This window comes from Arachis ipaensis, chromosome B5 (genome assembly GCF_059453495.1).
Source record: "Arachis ipaensis isolate K30076 ecotype BB chromosome B5, ASM5945349v1, whole genome shotgun sequence".
Taxonomy (NCBI): Eukaryota; Viridiplantae; Streptophyta; class Magnoliopsida; order Fabales; family Fabaceae; genus Arachis; species Arachis ipaensis.
In genome coordinates, this window is record NC_142440.1 from 115,476,334 (window position 1) to 115,487,535 (window position 11,202).

Consider the following 11,202-nt stretch of genomic DNA (forward strand, 5'->3'; position numbering starts at 1 on the left):
TTGGTGTCCTTTAGTTGTTCTGTATTTGCTTTGAATTTTCGAATTGTTCTTAGTGTTCTTTCTTGTTGTTCAAGTTGTTCTTTTTTATCTTAAATTTTTTAAGTTTGGTATTTTTTAGTGTTTCTCCTTTTGAATTTTCGAAAACTTAGTGTTTTAGATCTAAAAATTTTAAGTTTTGTGTCTTTTGGTTGTTTTTCTCTTTCTTCATTAATTCAAAAAAAAATATCTTTTCTATCTTTATTTTGAATTATTTTTCAAAAATTTCAAACACAATTTCAAATTTTAATTTCAAAATTAAAATCTTATCTTATCTTAATTTCAGATTTCAAATCTTATCTTTTTAAAATCTTTTCAAATCTTTCTTTTAATTTGATTTTATCTTATCTTATCTTTCTTTTAAAATTTAAAATTCAAATCTTTTTCAAATCTTTATCTTATCTTATCTTATCTTTTTATTAAATTTCAAATCATTATCTTATGTTAGTTTTAAATTTCAAAATCAAATCTTTTCAAAAAAATTAATTTTTTTCAAATCTTTATCTTATCTAGTTTTAAATTCAAATTTTAAAATAAAATTTTCAAAATCTTATCTTATCTTAATTCAGATTCAATTTTCAAAATTCAAATTTTAAAATTCAAAATAAAAAATTTAAAATTCAAATTTTAAAATCAAATCTTTTTTTTTAACTTATCTTAATTTCAAATCTTTCCTAATTAGTTACTTGTTTTCTCTTTATTCTTTTTCAAAACTTCCTGACTAATTCCTCTCTCTTCTATTTTCGAAAACTTTCCTTCTATTTCTCTCTCTTCTTTTTCAAAATTCATCATTCAATTTTTAAATCTTTTTAGTTAATTAGCTTTTATTTTCAAATTCAATTAATAAATAAAATAAAAACAAAAATATTTTAATTCTACTTTCTCTTTTTACTTCTTAATTTTCAAATCCTTCTTCCTTTTTATTCGAATTCTTCATTTCCTTCCTCTATCTTCATTCTTCTTTCTTCTTCACATCTCACAGGGAGTCCTCTGTTCTTGAACATAGAGCTTCCATTCTTCTTCTTTCTTGTTTTCTTTTTCTTATTTATGAGCAGGAACAAAAATAAAGAACTTCTCTTTGATCTTGATCCTGAACCTGAGAGGACCTTAAGGAAGCATCTCCAACAGGTTAAAGCACAACATTCCGGAGAAAACCTCACAGAGCTATTCGAACAAGAAGCTGAAAACACAAATATGGCAGCTGAGCTTAATATTGGAAGAGATGCAAGGAAGGTTCTTGGGGACTTCATTACACCAACCTCTGACCTCTATGAAAGAAGTATATACATACCTTCCATTAGAGCAAAAAACTTTGAGCTAAAGCCTCAGTTAGTCTCTCTCTTACAACAGAAATGCAAATTTTATGAACTTCCACTAGAAGATCCACATCAGTTCTTATCTGAATTCTTGCAAATCTGTGATACTGTTAAGACCATTGGAGTAGATCCTGAGGTCTATAGACTTTTTCTTTTCCCTTTTACTGTTAGAGAAAGAGCTAAGATATGGCTGGATTCTCAACCTAAGGAAAGCTGGACTCTTGGGAAAAGTTGGTTAATGCTTTCTTGGCCAAGTTCTTTCCACCTCAGAAGATGAGCAAGCTCAGGGTGGAAGTTCAAACCTTCAGACAAAGAGAGAGTGAATCCCTCTATGAAGTTTGGGAAAGATACAAGCAACTAATCCGGAGGTATCCTCCTGAGATGCTCTCAGAATGGTCTATCATAGAAATCTTCTATGATGACCTATCTAAGATATCCAAGATGTCCTTGGATCATTCTACTGGTGGATCACTCCACTTGAAGAAAATGCCTGAAGAGGCACAGGAACTCATTGAAATAGTTGCAAACAACCAATTCATGTATACTTCTGAGAGAAACCCTGTGAACAATGGGGTAGTTCAGAAGAAAGGAGTCCTTAAAGTTGACACTCTGAATGCCATATTAGCTCAGAACAAGATCTTGACCCAGCAGGTCAATATGATCTCCCAGCACTTGACTGGAGTGCAAGCTGCAGCTGGCAGCACTCAAGCCAACTCCTATGATGGAGATGCCTATGATCCAAATCAACCCATGATGAAAGAGGTGAATTATATGGGAGAACCTTATGGAAACACCTACAATTCCTCATGGAGAAATCATCCTAACCTTTCATGGAAGGATCAACAGAAGCCTCAACAAGGCTTCAACAATAATCAAGGTGGAATAACCCAGAATAGGTTCAACAATAGACCACCATTCCCATTTTCTCAGCAGCAGATGGAGATCTCTAAGCAGAGTCTTTTTGACTTAGCAACCATAATCTCTAAACTCTCTAAGACCACTCATAGTTTCATAACTGAAATAAGGTCCTCCATCAGAAATCTAGAGGTACAAGTTGGTCAGCTGAGCAAGAGAATTCCTGAGACCCCTCCTAACACTTTTTGTAGTAACACTGAGGTGAACCCAAGAGAAGAGTGCAAGACCATCACCACAGAGGCTGAGGCTGAATCTAAGGAGGATAAGTTGGCGTTGAATGCCAGTAAAGAAGACCTTACTGGGCGTTCAACGCCCAAATTGGCACCAAAGCTGGCGTTGAACGCTAGTAAGGAAGACCTTATTGGGCGTTCAATGCCCAAATTGGCAGAGAAGCTGGCGTTGAGCGCCAGTAAAGAGGTTCTTGCTGGGCGTTCAATGTTCACTACAACTTTCCCTATTGAAGATTTGAAGGCCACTAAGGCTCATGAGGATACTATAGAAGTTCCCTTGAATGCCTTGTTGCAATTCATGGATTATGAGGATCACTCCTCCTTTGATGGGGAAGAAAACTAGGGAAGAGCAAGTTGCTCGTTACCTAGGAGTCCTCATGAAGCTGAATGCCAAGCTATTTGGCACAGAGCCATTAGAGGAAGAACCTCCAGTGCTCACTAAGGAACTCAATGCCTTGGTTTAACAAAAACTAGCTCAGAAGCTATCGGATCCTGGACGCTTCCTGATTCCTTGCATCATAGGCACCATTACCTTTGATAAGGCTCTATGAGACCTAGGATCAAGCATAAACCTTATGCCACTCTCTGTAATGGAGAAGTTGGAAATCTATAAGGTATAAGCTGCAAAAATATCACTAGAGATGGCAGATAAATCCATGAAAAAGGCTTATGGACTGGTAGAGGATGTCTTAGTGAAAGTTGAAGACCTTTACATCCCTGCTGATTTCATAATCCTGGATACTAGGGAGGAAGAGGATGAATCAATCATCCTTAGAAGACCTTTCCTAGCCACTGACAATGGCATCATTGATGTGGCAAAAAGAGAGCTAATTCTACAGTTTTGGGAGGACCACATCTTGTTCAAGATGCCTAGCCCTAACTCTGCCCCTAATCAAAGAGAAACAATTGTGCAACACCTAGTGTTCTAACCTTCTCTCTCAGTGCAAAGTTATACAGAACCCCCGGACACCAACTCTAAGTTTGGTGTTGGACAGCCATTGACAAGCACTGAAAATAAGGTACTAAGAAGAAAGTTCCTAAAGGCTGGAGGGATAAGAAAATCCCTACTAAAGGCCTTTCCCCTGGCCCAGTCATTCCACACACTGTGTGTAGGATCCTGTCTCTAGAACATGTGAAACTTATCCATGAGAGCACATGCAAGAAATTCACTGTAAGGGGCAAAATTCTGAACCCTTATCCATCTTCGTAAGGAGCTAACCGTCAAGCAAGTGACGTTAAAGAAGCGTTTGTTGGGAGGTAAACCATCAATAATTAATATTTTATTATTTTTATTTAGGTTTATTTAAGTTATATTAGTTTAATTTTTATGTTTTCTTTGATTTTATGATCATGTGCAGTAGTTAAAACAGAAACAGAAACAGTCAGAGCTGGAAACAGAACACCTTGGAGCAGAGACCTTGCTGGCATTAAACGCCAGCTAGGGAGGCCAGAGTGGGCGTTCAACACCCATGAAGAGCACATTGCTGGCGTTGAACGCCAGTGATGGGGCAAAATCTTGGCGTTGATGCCAGTCAGGGGGCAGACCCTGGGCGTTTAACGCCCAAACAAAGGCAAGAGCAAAAAGACAATAGCTCTTTAAACGAAAAGGCAAGAGCAAAAGGATCCAAGGCTTTGAGCATCAATGGTTAGGAGGCCTAAAAGAAATATCTTAGCCTAAACAGTTCAATTGAGCTGGTTCCCTAACTATATGCTTGTAGTGCAAAGGTGTCAAGTGAAAAGTTTGAGATTGAGCAGTTAAAGTCGTGTTCCAAAGCAAAGAGTCTGCTTAAGAACTCTGGACACCACTAGATGGAGACTCTAGCAAAGCTGAGTCACAATCCTAAGGGGTTCACCTAGTTAAATGTCTGTGGTATTTATGTATCCGGATGTAATACTGGAAAACAAAGTGCTTAGGGTCAGGGCCAAGACTCTAAAGAAGCTGTGTTCAAGAATAAAAAAGAACTTAATTAGGAGAATAAATAATATCATCTAGATTCTGATTTCCTAAAGATGCCAATCATTCTGAGCTTCAATGGAAAGTGAGATGCCAAAACTGTTCAGAAGCAAAAAGCTACTAGTCCCGCTCATCTATTTGAAACTGAGCTTCATTGAGAACTCTAAAATTTATTGCATCCTTCTATTTCTTTTTATCCTACTTTGTTTTTGGTTGCTTGGGGACAAGAAACAGTTTAAGTTTAGTGTTCTGATGAGCGTATATTTTATACACTTTTTGGCATTGTTTTCATATAGTTTTCATTATGTTTTGTTTAAGTTTTATTATGTTTTTATAGGTTTTAGTGAAAAATTCACATTTTTGGATTCTACTTTGAGTTTGTATATTTTCATGCAATTTTAGGTATTTTTTGGCTGAAATTGAGGAGTTGGAGCAAAAGTCTGATTCAGAGACAGAGAAAGCATTGCAGATGTTGTCAGGATCTGACCTCCGTGCACTCGAAAGAGCTTTTCTGGAGCTACAGAAATCCAAATAGTGCGCTCTTAATGGCTATGGAAAGCTAACATCTAGGGCTTTCCATAAATGTATAATTGTCCATGCTTTTTTTTAGAATTGAAGTCCTAAAATTGGCGTTCAACACCAGCCACTAGCCCCATTCCTGGCGTCCAGCGCCCACAGAGGAGCAACTGGAGTTCAATGCCCAAAATGGGGTCCTTAGCCAGTGTTCAATGCCCCTAAGGGATACTAGCACATGGGAAACACTCAAGCTCAGCCCAAACACTCACCAAGTGGGCCCCAGAAATGGATTTTTGCACTATCAACTTAGTTTATCTTATTTCTGTAATCCTTAGTTAGCAGCTTAGTATATATAGGAGAAGATCAACCATGTTTTGGATCTTCTTCCTCCCCCATTCGAATACTTTACTACTTTTGTACAGTGTGAGTCACTAACCTCCTAAGTTAGGGTTAGGAGCTCTGCTAAGTTTCATGGATTAAAACTATTACTGTTCTATTTTCAATATAATTCTAATTCTATTCTCTTATGCATTCTCGTTCTTCATCTCACGAGTAAGGGTGACCCGTGACAATCACCCTTGTTCTACTTGGGTTCCGTGTGATTCTTGACCCTGATAGCGTTGAACTGAAGCTAGAGTTTGCATTGCGAATTCGTATAGAGCATCTAAGCAACTTTGGATATGTGACATATAATCCCGTTGTCTATAGGTGCATCAGGTCTCTGTGGCGCTAAGGCTAGAGTCAGAAAAGCAACCCTCTCTGATCTGGAAGATCTGCCTTGTCTGTGGCACCTTGAGTAGGATCGCGAAGGGGAGTGGCTTGCTTAGAGCTTCATCTTCTGCTACAGTGAGAAACCTAGAGGTGACTTGATGAGAGGAGCATAGTTATCAGAACCGAACTGGTATGACCGGGTCACCGGGTTACTGGTTCAACCGGTGGGTCACTAATTCACCTGGTTAACCCGGTCATAACTAAAAAAATATAAAATTATATTAATAAAATTGAAATAATGTCTTAAAACTTAAAATGCGAGTCTTACAAACATTAATAATCAAATATCAAGTCTTAAACATAACTAATAATCTAAAAGAAGAGTTAATAAACTAGTTTTTAGTACAAAATATGTTCTCAATTTAAATCAACAAGAGCAAGTTAAAGATAACACAATCATTAAATCAAGTCTAAGGGGTGAGCTCAAAGTCGGCATTAACATCTTCATAGGGCAAATAGGATCTTGATCAACATTTTTCTCATTTTGATTTGTATCCATATCTTCCATAAACAAAGGATTTGCTTAAATCAGTTTTTAAGCAACACAACAATCACCACCATTTCACCAAAGTTCCCTGATTCAACTAACAGCAACTCTAAAGTCTAAACAAACCAGCAGTAAACAACAACACCAAAGTTTCCTGATTCAACTAACAGCAACTCTAAAGTCTAAACAACCAGCAACTAAAAAACTATATACCAAATTACCAACATAGCAACCAGCAACAGCAGCAACCAGCAAAAAACAGGGAAAATACAATTCAAGAACAATTCAAGAGAGAATAAAATTACCAACCAGCAACCAGCAACAATACAATTCAATTCAAAAGAGACCAAATTACCAACCAGCAACCAGCAACAATACAATTCAAGAACAATTTTAACTAAAATTCGACCAGCTTCAACAACTACTATAAAAAATCAAATTTATCAACAGATTCCATAACAATAGATCAATAGCAGAGGCACTGACATGAGAGAGCAGAGGAACTGAGGCAGAGACTGACGGAACAGAGACTGTGAGTGACAGAGAGGTGAGGCCGCAGAAGCGTTCTGAGCTTTCTGAGCTTTTTGATGAACAGCGCTGACGAGGACCACCCGAGACTTAGAGTGACGACGACGAGGTTGGCTGGGAGGGTGTATCGACGGTGACTGGTGAGGCCGATTGATGAACTCAGACTCTCAAGAGATCTGTCTCAAATGCCATTAGGGAGATCAGGAGATGTGAGGCAATGGAGGAAGGGGGGATAGCCATTAGGGTTTCATTTCAGTTTGGGGAGAGGGGAATCATTAGAACGAACGACGCCGTTTAGGAATAAAAAAATTGCACCACCCGGACTGGGTCACATCACCCGGCCGGGTCACCAGTTTCATCAAAACCCGTCGGGTTGAACCGAGTTCCACCGGGTCTATTGCAAGGCCGGTTTAACGTATGGCTCGGCCCGGCTAGGTGACCAGGTTTTCGGTTGAACTGGCCAGGTCGAGCCGGGTTTGATAACTATGGACATGAGTCATCTCAACGTGGTGGATTGCTGTAGTAACGGAGGTTAACTTGATCAGAGGACATGAGTTAATCACTTATGATTGTCATTGAATAAATCAGAAAGCTATTGAGATAGACAATAAGAAAAGTTAATCCGGAAAGACAAAGCATCTCCGAAGCCTTAACTGTTCGTCCATCACTATTTTCATAAATCAATCCGGTATTTTTATCTTTATTTATTTTATGCATTTTCCGTGACAAACTATATTTTCTATCCGCCTGACTAAGATCTTCAAGGTGTCCATTATTTGCTCAAAACAACAATCCTCATGGGATCGACCCTGACTCACCTCAGGTATTACTTGGACGACCTAGTATACTTTCCGGTCTATCTATACGAATTTTGTGGAGCTAGTTTCGTGCACCATATGCGCACAGTACTCGCACAATGGCCATTCTCTTCGGGTAGGCCATGCATACACATGATTTGGTGAACTTGTAGGGGTCATGCGTACACATGAGGCATGCATACGCATGACAGGTGGTCTGTTTTTTTCAAAAATTTTCTAATTTTTTGCACCAAACCAAGCATTCTGAACACCCAACAAGTTACCAAAACACTACCAAACCTTTTTAAACATGTTAAACTATCAAGAAAACTTAACTAACCAACTAAGATTGGAATTAAAATTTAACAATATATACAAAAAAGAAAAAACGGAAAGAGCTTACCATAGTGGGGTGTCTCCTACCTAGCACTTTTAGTTATAGTCCTTAAGTTGGATATTGGGTGAGCCCCTTATTATGGTGGCTTATGCTTATACTCATCTTTGAATTTCCAACAATGCTTGGATCTCCAAAATGCTTCAAGATTACTAATTGATTGAACCAAGCTTTGATGAAGTTCTAAACAAGCTATGAGCTCCCAAAGTTGATCCTTGTCTTGTAATCTGGGATCCCAAATCTTGTTTTTACACCCGTCTTCAATTTGATCATCAAAATTCCATTCGGGTGACAAGCAACTAGAATTCTCATTCAAACACACAAAAATCTTCCTAGACCCACTCAATTGCGCATCATACCAATCTTTGAACTTAAACCTTGAGCTTTCAATCATAATGAATCGAGAATTGTGTTTTCAACCACTAACCATCTTCCTTTTGCTCTTAAAGCCACAAAGAGCTCTAAGTTAACCATCTGTCTCAAGTAAACCATATTCAAGCAGAATAAGAAAGTTAAGAGATATGAATTTTACCCACTTGAAAGAAAGAGTGGAAGGTGGTTCCTTAGGGAGAGATGTCTCCAACGGTCTTGACAAAGCAATTTCTACTGCCATTCGTCCTTTTTGAGGGACTTCAACCACTTGATAAGATTCTTGAATTTCAATCTTTTCCTCACTAATTCCTTTTAACTCTTCTTCATCACTCAAGTGATAAGTCGGAGGTTGAGTAAAGTCTACATCAACATCCAATTCAAATTCAATGGGAGAAGGTTTATCAAGCTCAAAGAGATCATATGTTGGTGCGGAACTATCATCAATAAGAGGACTTGTTGCTTGCTCCATTTCTTCCAATTATTCATTTACAATATACTTTAGAGGTTGTGCACTATCCTCCTTAACATTACTTTTAAGATGAATGGAAGAAGGTTCTACAACTTTAGATTCCTCTTTGCATTCAACATTTCCTAAATCTTCAACCGCTTCTTCCTCTTTAATAATTTCGTCTTTCTCCACTTGTTCCAATACAAAAGTCTACTCCTCATTCTTCACTTGAGATTTTAACCTCTCTTTCATACTATGCTCTTCAATTGATTCTCCATATTCGGTAATGGGAGTGTCTCGATTGTATAAGCGTTGTGAGGCTAAGTTGGTTGCTACCTCGACTAAGGTAGCCATGAATTCTTCTTGCCTCCTTCGAACTTCACGTTGTCCTTGAAGAATTGAAATGAAAGTGTCATCCATAAGTGCTTGAGGTGGAGAGAAGGATTCATTATTTGGGAGAAAGGTTTCATAATTGAAAGGTGGTTGATGAGCGGATAATTTATACGCTTTTTGGCATTGTTTTTAGTATGCTTTTAGTAGAATCTAGTTACTTTTAGGGATGTTTTCATTAGTTTTTATGTTAAATTCACATTTCTGGACTTTACTATGAGTTTGTGTGTTTTTCTATGATTTCAGGTATTTTCTGGCTGAAATTGAGGGACTTGAGCAGAAATCAGATTCAGAGGTTGAAGAAGGACTGCTGATGCTGTTGGATTCTGACCTCCCTGCACTCAAAATGGATTTTATGGAGCTACAGAACTCGAAATGGCGCGCTTCTAATTGCGTTGGAAAGTAGACATCTAGGGCTTTCCAGCAATATATAATAGTCCATACTTTGGCCAAGAATTGACGACGTAAACTAGCATTCAACGCCAGCTTTCTATCCAAATCTGGCGTCCAGCGCCAGAAAAGGAGCCAAAACCAGAGTTGAACGCCCAAACTAGCACAAAAGCTGGCATTCAACTCCAAGAAGGACCTCTACATGTGAAACACTCAGGCTTAGCCCAAACACACACCAAGTGGGCCCAGGAAGTGGATTTATACATCAATTACTTACTCATGTAAACCCTAGTAGCTAGTTTATTATAAATAGGACCTTTTACTATTGTATTAGGCATCTTTGGATTACCTTATGATCCTTTGATCACGTTTTAGAGGGCTGGCAATCTCGGCCATGCCTGGACCTTCACTTATGTATTTTTAACGGTAGAGTTTCTACACTCCATAGATTAAGGTGTGGAGCTCTGCTGTTCCTCAAAGATTAATGCAAAGTACTACTGTTTTCTATTCAATTCTTCTTATTTCGCTTCTAAGATATCCATTCGCACCCAAGAACGTGATGAAGGTGATGATTATGTGTGACGCTCATCATCCTTCTCCCTTATGAACGCGTGCCTGACAAACACTTCTGTTCTACATGAATTAAGCTAGAATGAGTATCTCTTAGATCTCCTAACCAGAATCTTCGTGGCGTAAGCTAGAATGATGGCGGCATTCAAGAGAATCCGGAAAGTCTAAACCTTGTCTGTGGTATTCCGAGTAGGATTCAATGATTGAATGACTGTGACGAGCTCCTAACTCGCGATTGCAGGGCGTTAGTGACAGACGCAAAAGGATAGTAAATCCTATTCCAGCATGATCGAGAACCGACAGATGAATAGCCGTACCGTGACAGGGTGCGTGAGCATATTATTCACTGAGAAGATAAGATGAAGCCATTGACAAGGGTGATGCCTCCAGACGATTAGCCGTGCCGTGACAGGGCATTGGATCATTTTCCCGAGAGATGACCGAAAGTAGCCATTGACAGTGGTGATGTATCACATAAAGCCAGCCATGGAAAGGAGTAAGACTGATTGGATGAAGACAGCAGGAAAGCAGAGGTTCAGAGGAACGAAAAGCATCTCCATTCGCTTATTTGAAATTCCTACCAATGAATTACATAAGTATTTCTATCCCTTCTTTTATTTATTATTCGAAAACACCCTTATCACTTTATATCTGCCTGACTGAGATTTACAAGGTGACCATAGCTTGCTTCATACCAACAATCTCTGTGGGATTTGACCCTTACTCACGTAAGGTATTACTTGGACGACCCAGTGCACTTGCTGGTTAGTTGTATCGAAGTTGTGAACCATGGTATTGGCACCATGTTCTTGGCGCCATTGCCAGGGAAAGAAAGAGCCATGAATTTTACATAATTAAAGTGTAATCACGATTACGCGTACCAAGTTGCTCACGTTGCCAGGGATTGTTCGAGCCTGGACATCACAATTTCGTGCACCAGTGGTTCATATTGATGAGTATAGTGAAGTGGTGTATATGGAATTCCTGGCTCTTGGGAGTATTGGAATGGGAGTGGTTTTATAGGTGTTTGTTCATAATGGTCACAAGGGTGAGGTATATAAGGTTGATGGATTGGTAGATATGGGTTA